Below are 18,403 nucleotides of genomic sequence, written 5' to 3'. Positions count from 1 at the left end.
GAAAGCTAGGGTGTAGTTAGCTTTCCCTAAAGGGAATTGGTGTTATTTTTATGTGTTGTTTTTCTTTAAAGGGATGGTGGGCCTGTTAGCATATGATTTAATCCCTGTAAATAAACCCCACATAAGTGAAGTACAACGTTTCCTGCCTTTATCTGGGACTTAAAGATGCTACAACGTGGTGTGGGCATCACAATATATATATATATATATATATAATTTTTTTGTTGTTGTCTCTTCACTTCTGAGTTAGTCCAATGTATATACATGTCCTCATTATTCCCTGTAAACTACCCTGATGAAGGTCCCATAGTGGACAGAAACATTGTTTTTTTATGTTTGGACACCAATAACACACTTTTGAACATTTACTCTGCAGTTCTGTGTCTTATTCATTGGACTCTAGTTTGGGTAAAGTATCTAATATCACATATTAGGTGAATTTTTCTATTTTTCTATTGTGTATGTTTTTAGTAATCACAATTAGTACAATGACTTGTTGACTGCATGAACTAAATTGGATCCCATTGCTAAATATTAAAAGTACTTCCAATTAGGGTCTCTTTTTACCACTCCAGAATGAATATATATGTTTATTTCCTCATGAATTGAATGAGAAACAAATGACTGGAAATAGATATTTCTGTTTTTCATGTAATTGGCGAATATGTCCATACATTGTAGAATGCTGTAGCTGTCATCTTTTCCTGCATTTCATCAAGTGGGTACAAATCTTATTCATGGAATATTTCATCCAATGGGTGCTCTTCCCTACCATTTTCAGTCAGCGCAGCCCTGTGTGGAAGTATGTCTTTATAATTTGGATATATGTGTCTTTAGACTTCATTTTGAATGCATAGATGATTGGGTTCATGGCCGAGTTGGCATGGGTCAGTAATATTACAAAATAAAGAGTGGGCCGGAATTCTTTGAATTGTTTAGTAACTGGGACGAAATAGATTATGCAGTTTAGAGTGGCTTACATTCACGCGACAAGCAGCCACCACCCCAAATGGCTCCAAAACACCCCCCTCAGCCAATTCAATCGACTGAGACGGAATTGTTCGTCTGATACTGTTTTCGATTAACAATCTAAACAACTAATCAGTAATTTTGTCCAAAATGGGTATGATTCTGACTTGGGTCTTAAGTCCTACCATGAAGTTAGATCCAGGAAGTCTTCTTTCTACCCCCATTGTATCTAAAGCCTCTCCCGCCTTAAACCTTTTTCACTGACTGCCCCACACCTCTGGAATGCCCTTCCCCTCAGTACCCGACTAGCACCCTCTCTATCCACCTTTAAGACCCACCTTAAGACACACTTGCTTAAAGAAGTATATGAATAGCACTGTGGATATTCTGAACACATGATACATAAAGCATGGCCCCCTGCAGACACACTTACCAGAACTCCCTCCTACTGTCTCTGTACGTTCTCCCTACCTAACAATTAGACTGTAAGCTCCTCGGGGCAGGGACTGCTCTTACTTAATGTTACTTTTATGTCTGAAGCACTTATTCCCATGATCTGTTGTTTATATTATCTGTTAATTATTTGATTACCACATGTATTACTACTGTGAAGCGCTATGTACATTAATGGCGCTATATAAATAAAGACATACTGTACAATACATACAATACAATCAATAGAGTAGCGCTGTTAGAAAAATCCAAACTGAAACACTCTTTGGACAATGTTGATAATGGTCACCGGAAAGCACCTAAGACTAATCTTGGTAATGCAACAAAATTTATCACCAATCTAACAAAATAGTCCAAATCCTCAACTCACATTTGGAAAGTGCTCTCCTCTTATCCCCATCGGAGGGACTTGTTAACTCAATCTGCTCAAGTTGTCTTTCGTAAAGGAAAGAATATTAAAAACACACGGGCACCGAGAAGATTGAGGAGACCGGAAAAAACGGGCTAGTAAACAACAAGCCCAAGGGCAATTTCAAATGTGGGAGGACACGATGTCTTATGTGCAGGCACATAGTGTTGGGAAGTTCATTTACTTCCCTTACCAATGGTTCTACACATAAAATCAACAGCAGCATCCATTGTCTTACAATGTATGTAGTTTATGCACTGTCGGTTTCCTGCCATCTTCAATATATAGGGCACACTAAGCGACCCCTTAATGTTCGGTTCTTGGAACATCGCAGAGCGATTGTAAAAGGAGTGCTTTCATATAGCGTTCCAAGACACTTTGCACAGGTTCATGCGAAAGATCCATCCAGACTTAGGGTTATAGGTCTAGAAACTATCAATATGTCTAAACTGGGAGGAGATCGGTTTAAAGCACTCTGTGTGTGAATCTTTCTGGATATACACTGTAGGCACACTAGCTCCACTTGGCCTTAATGATTGTATAGACACGAGCATTCTGGTTTACTGCTATTACCATTTTCAGTTTTGTCCACCATACTGTTCTCTCTCTCTTACCACACTTTGGATAGTTTATGGTTTTATATCTTACAGTCTACATCACTTCCATGTTCATGACAATTGTCTCTACATGGCATAGGGCCTCATGCAGTAAGCGCCGATAATGCTTTTATCGGCCCTTTCCCGCCAAAATTGGATTTGAGATTCAGTAAGCGCCGATAAGTGCTGAAAATCGGCAGTTTTTCTTCACGAAAAAAAATTATCGGCATGCGGCTGGCGATAACCCACTTATCGGCACTTATCGGCACTTTTTGAAATCGGCTGTATTCAAGTAGCCCCGATCAGCTTATCGGTGCTGATCGGCACTCAGAAATGGAGATTTCATCGGCAATTGGTCCCGCTAACTAAAGGTGGCAAGTTGGAGGGGAGAACGATCGGCAAGGTTGCCGGGACGGCACTTAGAAAAAAAACCTCATCTCTACATCAATGGAGTCAATGGAGTCAATGGAGCGGGGACTTATAACATTATAGTAGTGTTTACGTTCTATTGCTCATAATACAAATGTGCTTGGCATTACAGTGTCAAGGTCATTCACTTCATCGTGTCACCCCTTACGTTTATTATTTGCATAACATTGTATTTTTCAATGTTATGATGATTTGCGTGTCACATTAGTCTTAATGTTATGATGTGTCAAGGGAAAATCCTATACTCAACTCTTAAAGGAACAGGTCACACCATATCAAACATGTTACTTAAGTGTGCTTCAATTTATTATATGATGTAACACATTTCACTCATCTAACACATCCAGCGTATAGTAATGTTGCTATACATTATACAATGCTTGTAATGTGTAACGCATGATCAAACGTAAATGTAGCTGTTTGTTTTCATGTTTACATGTACTTTGTGACCTCCCTCTTTTGATGACGTCCGCAATTGGACACTCAATAACATTGCATGTTTACATTGTACACGATGCATTACAATCACTTCATGCTAACTTATACACACACCTATAATAGTTACTCATTTTTACACGATTGAAACTGAATCAATAGCAACTATCCTGATGGCATCAAATTATGCATATGCACATTACAATAACTTCATGTGAACATGTGTCAATAAAATGCCAAATTACACATGTTGCAACGTAGTTTCTCAACGTCAATGTCATGGTTGTATCCTAATTAGATGACTGAGTGTTGCGTTCAGAAGTGGTACATGCATTACACATTTCAGAAATACTTGACAATAAATGCTTGTACAAAGCTTAACGTTACATCATTCTCAAATATCATGATTGTCTAGTGAACACACATAAATAATACTTTTAATTGCTAATGGATACACGTTGGGAGTGAACTACTTGGATATGTTAATGTAACACCTTGCACTTCAGCAAGTCACCTGACATCATCACATAGGTATTTAAAAGGAGGGCAATTACCTGCGCATTCACAGCTACAGACCTGAAAATTATGCGAATGTTTTTGAGACGGAGGAACATTCTATTGGACGAGAGGCTTGCTGATGGAGAGGATGTCACAGGCCAAGGAAGGGACAGAGGCAGGGACAGTGACAGGGGCAGGCACGCGGACAGGAGAGGTCGAGGGACAGGGAGAGGGCAAGGAGATGAGAGGAGAAGAGAGAGGAGAGAAGTTGTGCCTCGTCCTCGTTTGTACAGGGAGAGAACCCTGTTAGGTGGGATGAGTGAGGAGGAGATTGTAAGTCGCTATCGTTTGAGTTCAGCAGCAATCTTAGCTCTTTATGAAGAGATACGGGGAGATTTAGATTTTGTGACAGCCAGAGGTCGTGCAGTCCCTGGGCTTGTTAAAATGCTGTGCTCTTTACATTATCTTGCTTCCGCGTCATTCCAGACAACTGTGGGCATAGTGGGCGGGGTCTCGCAATCTACATTCTCGCGGGCCTTTACCCAGTTTCTATGTGCACTCAATAGACGCGCTAGGAATTATATTCATTTTCCTACAGAGCACACAGAGTGGCTGGAAGTCAGGAATGGCTTTTATACCGTAGCCAGGATACCATGTGTGATGGGTGCAATCGATTGCACCCATGTTGCTTTGATCCCGCCTAGTCAGAGTGAGCATCCTTACCACAACCGTAAGCACTACCATTCCCTGAATGTACAGGTGGTATGCGATGCCATGATGAAGATTATGCATGTGGTAACCAAATTCCCTGGTTCCAGTCACGATTCCTCTATCCTGAGAAACTCATCAGTCTTCCATGCTTTCGAAGAAGGCTATTTTGGACCTGGTTGGCTGGCGGGTGAGTACATATTATGATGTGTTAACAAACAACTCTTTGTTTTCTAGGAAATGTTGTATGTAATAATGTTAACACTAATTGTTTCATATTTGTGCACGATGGATTATAGGTGACTCAGGATACGGAATTAGGCCGTGGCTGTTGACCCCTGTGGCAAACCCTCAAAGTGAAGCAGAGGAGAGGTACAATGTTGCCCATATATCTACGCGATCCATCATAGAGAGGACATTTGGGCTTCTCAAGACAAGATTTAGGTGTCTCGATAGAACTGGTGGGGCACTTCAATATAAGCCTGCTAAAGTGTCTGATATTATAATTGCATGTTGCATTTTGCACAATGTGGCACTCCACAATAATGTACAAACAGACATACGTCAGGGTTTGGAGGAGGAGCATCCTGTCAATGTACCAGCTGACAATGACCAAACAGCCAGTGGTGTTGAGACACGTCTGAATGTCATAAACACCTATTTTTCATGTAAGCAAATACATATATGTTCATAGTACTACATAGATGTATTCATTCTTTGTTATGATAAATACATTTGTCCAAATACCATTCACTTAGGAAACAGATGAATATGGTTCGCACACCTTTCTCTTCTCTGCTGTGTGGACAATTGCATGTGGCACCGGTATGTCATTCATCAACAGGTTGTATTATACTTCTTACCAATAAAAGGTGTTGTGTGTACGTGAAGAAATAATGTGTACTAAATCTATAATTTATGTACATGCTCTTTTTGGTTATGCATACACAATAAATCTACTATGTCTATAGTCAATAGCTAGTGCAGTATGGTTACATACAATGTTTCTTTTGCAGTGTGACATGTGAGTCACAATGATGTGTACACTATTGTGTATTTCAGATCATATTTGACATATTCTAGATGTTGTTTCATATCACACAAAAAATGGTCAATTTTGTGTGTTGCTTACCTTAATGAACATGTCATGACAATGTTTTCTTTTTCAAGGTATATCACTTCAATGACTGCTCGTGATATGTATTTCAATTCACATCTGTCATACGATGTGCAAACCTCGATACAGGTATAGTTACAGGATGTATAAACAGAACGTAATGACAAAGATGTGACAATTGAAACATGTCGTTTCTGTATTGTGTCCGTGCGTTTAGCTACACTTGGTGGTTATTGTGCAGTGTCTTTTACAATCATTAGGGACATTACATAACATGTAATTTAGCAAACGTAACAACATCCATTCATGGAATATAGGGGTGGGGGGAGGGAAGGGGATAAACCCTGCTCAGCTATTGATTATGGGAGAACATCCATTGATGCACATGAGCGATGTTAACACTCAATGCATGTTTGTATGAAAAAACACCAATGTTTTAAACATCATTAACATTGCAATGTATGTGATTAGTTGTTGTATCACTTCATCTTCATGTTGATTACTACATTGTCACATGTGTATGTATAAGTGAAAGATGTGTGTTGATTTGACGTACATGTAACATGTGTCAAAATGTTAACACCATTCCAAAGTATAGTTCTTTGGATTCTCAACTTTTCCTAATTCATTCAACACAATGACAATGTTGTTAATATAATTTTTATTTCATTCACGCTAGTTATTCATAATGATCATGATCTTTTATAACTAATGTCAACATATGAACATAAATGAAGTGGACATTTGCATACGCACACATTTCAGCAACAGTGTGTGTGTTGTAGTTTTTGTGTGTTGCATGTATTTTTACGTGAAATAATATAAACAAGCATAATAATGTTTCTTTTATCATCGGCCTCACTTAGCTATGTATGTGTTGAACGTTTACTAATAACACTAAACTATAGTTAGTTGTGTGAATAAAATGTACACACAAATGTTCATGGTTTCATGATCTTTAACTAACATTCATTAGCTCATGCATGTTAGGTTAGCACTACAACTTAGGTAAAAATATAAAATGCACACGACTAAACAGTTTCTATCACCTCCCTATTGTTATTGTGTACGTTCAGATACAATGTCTACGAGTTGTTATGTAGCATTTACATTCTTTGACAAGTCACACGTGAGATTATAATATATAGTAGATTAATGTGTTTGCTGAGTGATAATGTTGGTTGCATATATCACATGGCAATACATATAATGTTAGTAGAAAATAACCAAAGAGAAAAGAAAGAATTGCCGGCGCCAAATTAGTCCTTTAAATAATAATAAATCCGAATAAAGAACAAACCGTCTCTTGCAAAGTCCCAAAAGTGTCCTTGAGCAAACAGGCAGTGAAGGGGTCAACGAACGGCTCACACCAAATAATAGTGCAAACACTTTTGGGACTTTGCAAGAGACGGTTTGGTCTTTATTCGGATTTATTATTATTTAAAGGACTGATTTGGCGCCGGCAATTCTTTCTTTTCTCTGTGGTTCATTTTCTCACTGTACAGTCAGTATTTGCCAGGCTGCCTACAATATTTATTTCAAGTATTGTCATTATTTATATTTTTTTAGCGCTGTTTTGCACCGTCTTTTTTCGTTAAGAAAATAACCAAAAAAGCACTAACTTCAGTGCTTAGCAACATCATTATGTTAATTAAGTGCATAGTAAATATTTGCATAAGAGGATAACATTATGTAGTGATTGTTAATCTGCGCACCAATCATTGAAAGCATTGTTACATATTTATTATAATAGTTTTTCGCTCGTCGTCACAATCATCTAATATAACGATAGGCACATCTGAAATCATACATTGGTCTCATGTATTCATCCGTGACATCTGTGAAATACAGCAAACACATGATGTTCAAAGATGCCACATTTATATATGTCTCAGCATGACAACGCTTAACACATCTCTATATCATTGTGGATATTCACGCATAAGTAAGGTATATGTTTAAACTGCAAGGATAAAACTACATATACAGAACTGTGTCATTTTTCAAATGGTGTTGTTGGCATTACTACGGATTTGATTTTTCCGGTGCCTGTATACATAATAATGTGCGCGCACAACGTCTGTTGCGCGCGCACATCACGAATGTGTGGACTAAGTCTTAGCGCATGCGCAAAACGATGTGTACGCTGTGCGTTCAATAAATGTCCCTCCATGGTGCTGCTAGCAGCACGCATATCATAGCTGGAAGTTATGATATGGAAGCGAAACAAAATCACTTCTACACACGTACATATCTAAACTTTGCAAATGGACGTGTGCCCACGGAAATAACGGACGATCAGCCAATGAGCGAACAAAAGACGTGTGACGTCATCTTGAGGCACCGTGAAATGCACGCAAACACCCCTCCCACTGTATTAACATTGGCCTCCAGTGCTGTGCACGCACCGCCCCACCAACGCGCGCGCATGACACACTGCACTGACCGTAACAATAAGCTACGGGCACAGCCAATACGGTTTCAGGCGCGCACGTCAGTTGGGGGCGGGGCTTGCATCGGTAAACCTTTTTAAGGACGCCTTGGGACATGACCATGGTCCCCCGTCATATGTGGGCGACACTTTGTTTTTATATGTTGAATGCTAAACAATGAGGTGTGTGTGTGTGTTACAGTTAGTGTAACATGTTGAAATGATACTTTAAAAGCGATAATAATCTAGGATTTAGGACTCCGTCACCAATGTGTACTAATGGTTCGTCATGTAGTATATTGTTATAGGAAATAATGTCTTTGTGCACGCTACATGTAAGCCTGTCTGCAATGTTAAGCTGTATCCACTCATTTGGCTAACAAATGGTGTATATTATTAATGTAGACATATATAATTTGAGTAAAGGCATAACGAAATTTGTATTTACCATTCTTGTAGAAGTCAAAACTGATTTGGCTGCAACTGCTCTCTGCAGGAATGCACAACAGTATCATCCATGGTTGAGGCAACCGTTGAATCCTGAATCACACACATCTCCATGAGGGCATCATATGGATCTGTAGTGGCTTCTTCAAAAAAGACGTCCGGAGGTACGTACAGTTGTTGGTTGTTTTCCCATCCACATTGGTATTGCCCATATAAGTTTGGATACATATCATAGTAGTTATGTCCATCTTGCATCTGGTCTGGCTGAATGGAGGGTGCAGGTAGATCAGCAGACGCGACAGTTGGTGTGGCTTCAGTGTCACTGGTATTAGGCAAAAATATGCTATTTAACAGAAGATATGTTCCATGGTAAGTTTAAATGATGGTGCAACATGCCAGCATCCATATCGTTGATCTAGCCAATCGTGGACACACTCAAAACATTCATTTGCGGATAAAGTGAATCGTACAGAAGTTTTAAAATTTTGTTGTATGTCAGGTTGTTGGTAGTATGGATATTTCTTTCCGATTTTGGCGACGTTTGCACTTTTCTCTGGCGTTGATTCGATTGCTTCATAAATCATAAATTTGTATGATTTACGTGGATGGCTGTGCAATGTGGAAGCTTCTGCCATTTCTTCTCTCTTCAAGTGTACGTTGTGTGAAGTTGAACGCATACGGATGTCTGCTGAATGTGTGAATAGTTACATGTTATCTTCGCAGTTTCTTCCAAGGTTATAATACAACATAGCAGTTATACGCCTAGGTTTTCTCCCACAAGAAATTTGTTACAATCATTGGCTGAAATTCTTTGGGTAAGATACTCTTTTCACAGGAATCGAAACTTTACTTTCGGCTTAGGCAATCAACATGTGCAAAACAAGTAGACTCTTTTAATTACAATAACAATGTGTGTGAAATCATCTACAGTGCTATGCTGAACACATTTCTGGTTACACTTAGCTAGATGTAACCATACTCACACATCTGTATGTTTGTCTCTTTTTCTGTTTTTCTCTCTGTCTGTTTATCTCTCTTTCTCTCTCTTTCTCTCTCTGTTTCTCTCTCTCTTTGACTCTCTCTGTTAGTCTCTCTTGATATATACATAGATATAGATATATATATATATATATATATATATATATATAAAATTAGATATATATATTTATCTATATATAATTAACTATATATTGGGTGTAGATATATATATGTATATAGAAATGTAGATATATATATATAGAGATAGATATATAGATATATATATATATAGATATATCTATACATAATGTACAAGGCCTGTACATTGAAGGCCTTGTGTGCTAACAGGCCTTGTTGTAATTATATTAACACTTAATTACAGTTTATCACATTACTGGGTGAGTATGTTTGAGGGCCTATTTGAGTCAGCTGTGTATAAGTAGTAGTTAAAAGCAAACAAGGCCTCTTTTGAGCCATGAAGGCCTGTACTGTTAATTCTGATTATATATATATATTATATATAGAGGGCTAAACTAAAGCCATTCATGTGTGTAAGTAGGCCTTGTTGTAATCATATTCAAAGTTAAATACAGTACAGGTGAGTGAATTATGGGCTGAATCATACTGATCCCATAATTTTAACAAGTGTCCTAACATTTATATATCATTAACACAAGGCCTGTTTGCTGACAACAGTGGCAGATATATATATATATATATATATATATATATATATATATATATATATATATATATATATATATATATATATATATATATATATATCTATATCTCTATTTATCAGTTATACAGTGTGTGTGTGTGTGTGTGTGTGTGTGTGTATACATATATCCATAGAGATACAGAGAGACTACAGATATATTCATACACACTAACAGATCTGTTATTGTAACCAAAAATCATACATGATCACATGCCAACATTATGAACTATGAAAGAAGATTAAGGTAAGTAATGTGTTACAGAGTTAAGACACCAGAAAACACAACATCAAAATGTATGCTGTTATATGTATAGTTTCTTAAAGTTGTATGTCAATAATATTAGCCTGCAATGACTATCTACATTACCAAACAAACCCACATACATCTCATCTTGAACAAGAGCTAAGTGAATGTCAGCTTCTATAAACATGGCAAGTGTGTAATGTTGTACCATTAATCAACTGATGATTAATACATAATCATATGTTATTAAATATGCCTTCATTCAGTCAGTGAACATTTCTAAACATTCATGTGTACAAGGACATACTTGAATGTTAGCAAGCATCTGTACATGATCATACATACACTATGCATGAAATAGTCTGCAGTAAACACCACCAGGACACCAACACATTTAGTGAATGTGATTATTTATTTTTGTTTATCCTTTTGAGAGCGAGTCACAGGCCTGCTTGTTGGCTGTTGTGTTTGCCTTTTCCCTTTGCCAAGTACTTTGGCCTTAACTGTACGACTTGTACTGGCCTGTGGCAGTTCTGTGGCACTGGGTGTGGGCTCTGGCACTTCAGGGGAACTGGGTGTGGGCTGTTGCACTTCAGTGGCACTTGGGGTGGCCTGTGGCACTTGAGTGGCACTGGGTGTGGCCTGTGGCACTTCAGGGGCACTGGGTGTGGGCTGTGGCACTTGAGTGGCACTGGGTGTGGGCTGTGGCACTTCAGGGGCACTGGGTGTGGGCTGTTGCACTTCAGGGGCACTGAGTGTGGGCTGTTGCACTTCAGGGGCACTGGGTGTGGCCTGTGGCAGTTGTGAACCAGTTGCTAAACATTGCACGACTGAGGTTGGAGCAGTTTCTTGTTTTGGTGTTTTAATCTTTTTCCAAAAGATGGTTAGTAGTAATTGTTGGCCTAACTTTCTTTTTTGTGTCTCATTTGTAGGTGTCCATTCCTGATTTTGAACAGATATAAGCGGTTGGATGTTGACAGGGACCTGCACAGAACTTGCACCTACTGTACCGGTATCATCCACAACTGGGGAATGAAGAACTGATGACTCTGGAGAAAAAGTAGCAGCATGTAAAGATCCATCCTCAGATGGGGTAAAGTGGAATTGTTGTTCTCTTGCAGTAATTCTCAACTGATTAGCTTGGCTTAGATTCACAACTATTGCTTGTAATGTCCTGTTTACATTTTGTATTTCTTTAGGAACTTGGATGATGACTCTTTCAATTTGTGACATTTGTGATATTGGGCCTCATGCAGTAAGCGTTGATAAGGGAATTATCGCCATTTTATAGGCAAAATTGGGTTTGAGATTCAGTAAGCGCCGATAAGTGCTTGATTTCGCCAGGTTTCGGAGCCGATTATTTTGTTATGGCCATTCGCCTGCCGATAAGCCTGTTTTCGCCACTGATCGCCACTTTTTTAAATCGGCTTGATTCAACAACAAAAAAACAGCTTATCGGGCCTGATCGGCACTACGAAATTGAGATGTTATGGCCAATTTCTCCCGCCAACTAAAGTTGGCAGTTTGGAGGGGAGAACGATCGCTAAGGCTGCCGCAACGGCACTTAGAAAAAAAAAACTTCTGTACATCAATGGAGTCAATGGAGCGGGGACGTATAACAGTATAGTACTGTTTACGTTTCATTGCTCACAATACAAACGTCATTTGCATTACAGTGTGGGGGCATTCCCTGCATTGTGTCACAGCTGACGTGTATTATTTGCATAACATTATACTTTTACATGTTTGCAGCATTTGCGGGTCACATTACTCATCATGTGATGATGTGGCAAGGGAAAATACTATACTCAACTCTTAAAGGAGAACCTCACATCATATCACACATTTTACTGAACTGAGCGACAATTATTTACATGATGTTACACATGACACACATGTCACACATACACCGTATATTCATGTTCCTTTACATTACACAATGCTTGTAATGTGACACGCATCTTTAAACGTTCATGTACATCTGTCTTCTCATGTTTACATCTAGTTTTGGGTCCTCCCTATTTTCATGACGTCACTTATTGGACGCTCAATCACATTGCATGTTTACATTGTAACCGTAGCACTACAAGCACTTCAACCTAACTTATACACACATGTACAGTAATTCAGCATTGGGACACCTTGTAAACTCATTCTATAGCAACTATCCTCATTACACAAATGCATGCATATGCACACGACTATTCATTGTTGTCAACATGTCACAATAACATGCCTAATTACACATGTTACACAAAACTTTTCCCACGTCAATCTCAGCCTTTTTGTCTAATTACATGACTGACTGTTGCCTTCAGAAGTTTTACATGCATTGCACATGCAACTATTTATTTGCAAGCAATGTTTGTACAAAGCTTCACGTCACATCATTGGCAAATATCATCATTCCCTGCAGAATACACACAACAAATACTTATAACAAGAACTGCACACAGCTTGCCACAGAAGTACTTTATTATGTTAATGTAACACCTTGCATTTTACTATGTCACCTGACATCATCACATACCTATTTAAAGGACGCCCATTACCTGCTCATTCACAGCTACTCATTTCAAAATGTTGAGATTGTTTAGGAGACGGAGGAACATTCTTTTCTATGACATGCTTGATGATGAAGAGAATCATATAGGGCAAGGGAGGGACACACCGAGGGACAGTGACAGGGACAGTCACGCGGATACGACAGGGACAGGCCGAGGGACAGGTAGAGGGACAGGAGATCAGAGGAGAAGACAGAGGAGACAAGTTGTGCCTCGTCCGCGTCTGTACAGGGAGAGAACCCTGTTAGATGGGATGAGTGAGGAGGAGATTGTAAGTCGCTATCGTTTGAGTTCAGCAGCAATCTTAGCTCTTTATCAGGAGATAAGGGGAGATTTAGATTTTTTCACAGCCAGAGGTCGTGCAGTCCCTGGGCTTGTTAAAATGCTGTGCTCATTACATTATCTTGCTTCCGCGTCATACCAGACAACTGTGGGCATAGTGGGCGGGGTCTCGCAATCTACATTCTCGCGGGCCTTGACCCAGTTTCTCTATGCACTCAATAGACGCGCTAGGAATTATATTCATTTTCCTACAGAGGCGACAGAGTGGCTGGAAGTCAGGACTGGCTTTTATAATATAGCAGGGATACCATGTGTGCTGGGTGCAATCGATTGCACACATGTTGCTTTGATTGCACCTAGTCAGAGTGAGCATGTGTACCGCAATCGTAAGCACTACCATTCACTCAATGTACAGGTGGTATGTGATGTGACGATGAGGATAATGCATGTGGTACCCAAATTCCCTGGTTCCAGTCACGATTCCTCCATCCTGAGGAACTCTTCAGTCTTCCATGCGTTCGAAGAGGGACATTTTGAACATGGTTGGCTGCTGGGTGAGTACACATTTACATGTTCTAACACAAAACACATTTTTATTTAGGAATGTTGGCATTGTACAATTTGATCACTAATGTCAGCTTATGTGTGCTCCATTCATTATAGGTGACTCAGGATACGGAATTAGGCCGTGGCTCTTGACTCCGGTGCTAAACCCTCAAACTGAAGCAGAGGACAGGTACAATGCAGCCCATATATCTACAAGATCTGTTATAGAGAGGACATTTGGCCTACTCAAGACCAGATTTAGGTGTCTGGACAGAACTGGTGGGGCTCTTCTATACAAGCCTCAAAAAGTGTCTGATATTATCCTTGCCTGTTGCATTTTGCACAATGTTGCACTGAGGCACAATGTACAGTCAGACCTAGCTGAGCCTGTGGTAGACGAGCATCCCACCCATGTAGCTGCTGAAAATGAACAAACAGCCAGTGGTGGCCAGACACGCCAGAATCTCATCAATTCATTTTTTTCTTGTAAGTACAAACATATATGTTCCAAGTTCTACTTTTATACTTACATTATGTTATCTTAACAATAATGTTTTTTTATATACCCTTCTGGTAGGACACAGATGAATATGGGTTGCACACCTTTCTTCTCTCTGCTGTGTGCACAAAGGGATGTGGCACCGGTATGTTATTGTTGCACAGGTTATATAATCCCTCTTCAATTTTACTTTAGTTGTGTGTATGTGAATAAAACTGGGGTAACAAAGCACTAATATTTTAGCATTGTGTTGTTCCTTATGCTAACACAATACACATATTATGCCCATACTCATTCATGCTTCTAGTATGCTTACATACAATGTTATTGGTGCAGTGTAACATGTACATCCATATGATGTGTACACCAGCCTGATTTACATTTTGAATGTCATGAAATATACATGGTGTTGCACATTTAACACCAAATACACACTTTGCTGTGTTGTTTACGGTACTGAAGATGGCATGTCAATGTTTGCAATTTATATATTGTTCCTTTGCATTATAGGTATATCTCCAGTATGACTGATCATGGTATGTATATTTGCTGACATCTCTCATAAGATGTGCCTACATCAATCTTCCTATAATTATTTGAAGTCAAAACCCAACATATTGGTTTAAACACAAATGTTACATATATGTACTTTCTGTATCATGTATATGCATTTAGCTACTCTTGAGCTTTCATGTGCATTGTATTAGAAAATGATTACTCCCATTTCATCACATTTTATGTATGTTTCCTTATAAATTCCATTAATGTAATATAGAGGTGTTTGGAGACAAGGGGATAACTGTAGTTATTTCTTTACTTACGGGAGATCATTCATCACGGATGAAATTGACTGATCATAAAACTCCATGCATGAATGCCTGCAATCACAACAATGCGTACTACATCTTATATTTAGCAATGTTGGTGTTTTGTAATGCTAGGAATTAATAGTCAACATTAATTTAAATTTGTGACATGTGTATGTATAAGTCACACGTGTGTGGATGTGTCCTACATGTACCAAGTGTTAAACTGTTAACAGAGAAGACAAATTTGTCGCTAATGTTACTGTCATTTAGCATTTCTAATTTACCAATATGACAATGTTGGTAATATTTTTGCAATATAAATCACGTCACTTCATCATTATCATGATGATAATTATCAAGTATTCTCACAATTGTAACGTCAATCACGTGCACATTAGCATAGACACACTTTGTAAGACAACTGTTTGTGTCTGTATCAATTTGTGTAGGATCCATGTATAACACCGACAAATGATAACACCAGCTTTATTATGGTAGCTTATATCATCATATTGACTATACTATGTATTTTTAGAACGTTTAATAAACACAGTAAACTATAGTTAGTTAGGTTAATGAAATATACACAGAAACGTACTTCATTACATGATGTTGATGTCATAATCAGAACATCATGCATTGTAGGGGACCACAACATCTGGCCAATAACATTATTTGCTACAGTCCCAAACCATTTTATCAACATACCCATGTAACAAGAGATTTTTAACAAGAAATGGCTATTTGGTTGTAAGTGTCCTTTACATTGGGAGAAGGAGTGGCTCAGTGAGTAAAGACACACACTGGCACTGAGATTTTGAAGCAGGGGAGTCTGGTTCAATTCCCGGTGTCGGCTCCTTGTGACCTTGGGCAAGTCACTTTATCTCCCTGTGCCTCAGGCGGCAAAAAATACATTGTAAGTTCCACGGGCCAGGGACCTCAGCCTGAAAAATGTGTCTGTAAAGCGCTGTGTACAACTAGCAGCGCTATACATGAACATGCTCATATTATAATTATTATAATTATTATTATTATTATTATTATTATTGTTACATAGTTTCGACAGTCATACGTTCCATTACACAATAGAATTCACAAATGTGTTAGCAGAGTGGGAATGGTTGTTATATATAAAACACACCATGCCATAAAATGATAGTAGTCATTAAAGAACACTCAATAAAAATTCATGAGGCACTATTTTGCAACATCATTATGTTAATTAAGTGCTTATGCAATATAGGCATAAGGGTATCACATTTTTAATTGTTTGTTAATAAGCGCTGCAAGCAATATAAAATTAGTTCCATATGTAGTATAGTAGTCGGTGGCTCCTCCTCACAATCATCTCATATAAAGGTAGACTCTTCTGAAATCATACATTGATCCGATTGTATCTTCCCCGACATCTCTGAAATACAGCAAACACATGATGGTCAAATATGGCACCTTACTATATATGTATCCGTGACAACGCATTACACAGCTCTATATGATTGTGTACATACACACGTCACTCACTTATATGTTAGAAGTACAAGTGTACATCAGTATGTAATGTTTCTTTAAATTTGTAGCAGGCATAACTATGTATATGATGTGAACGTTGCCTGTATACTGAAAAATGTGCGCGCACATCTTAGTGTGCGCACGCACTTCACGCTTGGCTGCACTAACTGTTAGCGCATGCGCAAAACAAAGCGTACGTTGTGCGTTCAATACATCTTGAAAATACCATTAAACATAAAATCTTTATTTCAAATACAATGAATACGAAACTACATTCGTTCTAAACGAGTACATCTGTATTCTTTTTAAACAGACGTGTTTGGACAGAAAGGACGGCCGATAACACAATGCGCAAATGCAATACGTGTGACGTCATGTTAAACCAGCGTGAAACGCACGCTAACACTCCTCCCACTCAATTAACATTCAGCTAACGCCCAGTTGACGCCTACAAACACTGAGCCGCACACATGACACACTGCAGTTACCGTTACTATAACAAAACATGACAGCCAATAGGCTTTGAGGCGCGCACGTCGCTTGGGGGCGGGACTTACATCCGTAATCCTTTTTAAGGACGCCTTGGGCCATGACAAGGGTCCCACGTCATACGTGGTGGACCCGCTTTTAAATGTTGCATGATAACAAAACAGGTATGTGTTAGAGTTATGTTAAAATGTTGCTAATATGGTTAAAGGGATAGGAAAGTACGTATATTTATTCCGTCAGCAATGTGTACTACTCTTTCAGGTTATACTATATTGTATTCGGCAACAATTTCTTTGTGATCGCTACATGTTATGCAGTCTGCAATGTTACGCTGTATCCACGCATTGAAAGGGAAAATGGTGGTTAAAAAAAAAAAAAAAAAAAAACATTTAAACGCACAGTCAACGCATAACGGTTGTTATATTTACCATTCTTCTAGAATTAACTGTTCGTCTGGCTGCAACTGGTCGCTCCAGAAATGCAAGGCATTTTCATCCACGCTTGACCCACCCGCTGAATCCAGTATGACACACATCTCCTCCATGAAGCGCTCATAGGAATCGCCACTGCTTTCTTCAAACAATTGGTCGGGAGGTAGGTTCATTTCTTCTGGTTCCCATTCCAATGCATTTTCAGCTGAAAGGCTTGGTACATAATCATAGTAGTTTTGTTGTTGTACAATGTGGGTTTCAGGAATGGAGGGTGCAGATATTGCAGCAGGTATCGATTCACACGGAACAGTAGTAGCGGATCCATTGCTATTGGCATTAGGAATAAATATGCCTTTCACAACAATATATGTGCCCTCTTTCAGGGTAAAATGCTTTTCCTTTGCAATCTTCCAGAAACCATAGGTGTGTTCTAGCTTATCCTGCACACGTTCAAAAAAGTCATTAGTTGATAAAGTGAATCTTATTGAGGAATTAAAATTCCGCGCATGCCTACGGTCTTGGTAATAAGGATATTTAGCTCGAATCAAATCATAGATTTGGCGTGTGCTTGCTTTGTGTCCGCGACTGTTTAAAATTGCTTCTGAAACCATGTACTTACTGCACCGACACACTTTATTCGAGCAAATGCCCAGTTTGTACCTGGCAGATACCTGGAATGCGCCGCTCCTCACCTCTGACAAGCCCCGTTGTGTTTGCCTTCCCAGCCTGGGTTCATGCCTGGCTGACGGGCGGCTGATCTGTTAAATGATAATGATTAGGATTTAATAGGCTGCAATGCTTCGCGTGTCTACCAGATGGCATAAATTCATGAATTG

At 39.0% G+C, this 18,403-nt stretch overlaps 1 long non-coding RNA gene across 1 annotated transcript in view; it reads left to right on the top strand.

The window, feature by feature from the left end:
* Window positions 1-18,074, top strand: part of LOC142503168 (uncharacterized) — a 128,404-nt gene extending 110,330 nt beyond the window's left edge. The window contains exon 3 of the long non-coding RNA XR_012803952.1: window positions 17,576-18,074. This is a non-coding gene — a long non-coding RNA (uncharacterized LOC142503168). The remainder of the gene's footprint in view (window positions 1-17,575) is intronic.
* Window positions 18,075-18,403: the final 329 nt, after the last annotated feature.

Source organism: Ascaphus truei, chromosome 9 (assembly GCF_040206685.1).
Source record: "Ascaphus truei isolate aAscTru1 chromosome 9, aAscTru1.hap1, whole genome shotgun sequence".
Lineage (NCBI taxonomy): Eukaryota > Metazoa > Chordata > Amphibia > Anura > Ascaphidae > Ascaphus > Ascaphus truei.
Note: the sequence above shows the minus strand (reverse complement) of the source record. Positions and strands in the feature narration are given on the sequence as shown.